Source organism: Mesitornis unicolor, unplaced genomic scaffold (assembly GCF_000695765.1).
Source record: "Mesitornis unicolor isolate BGI_N332 unplaced genomic scaffold, ASM69576v1 scaffold33957, whole genome shotgun sequence".
Lineage (NCBI taxonomy): Eukaryota > Metazoa > Chordata > Aves > Mesitornithiformes > Mesitornithidae > Mesitornis > Mesitornis unicolor.
In genome coordinates this window covers 1,017-1,459 of record NW_010196327.1, presented here as the reverse complement: position 1 = coordinate 1,459, position 443 = coordinate 1,017, and positions in this window count along the sequence as shown.

Sequence of the window (443 nt, the reverse complement as noted above, 5' to 3'; positions counted from 1 at the left end):
GGAGACCCCCAGGGCTGAGGCAGCCCGCAGACGCCCAAGTCCTCACTGGGGAGGGGGGAGATGGGAAGACGGGGTGCCCAGAGGCCTGGGTCCTCCCAAATTTTGGTGCACAAGGGGAGGGATAGAAAGGGAGGGAACGTCCCCTTTTTGCAGCCACCAATAAAACCGCTTGGACGCTGGATTTCCTGTTGCCGCCTGAAATTGGGGTGAGGGTGGGGGGGCTCACACCCGGGTTGGGAACTGTGTGACCCATCCCCCCTTTAAGGACCCAGGCATCCGGTTCCCCCCCTTGCCCAGCCCCTCACCCTTTGCTGGGGTCTATGTTTAGCCCTGGTCTATTTTTAGCCCTGATCTATACTTAGCCCTGGTCTGGTTCTAACACGTGCACCGAGCTGGGACCAGGCCTCAGCCCATTGGCTGGGGCCGGTGGGACCAAGGGGCCC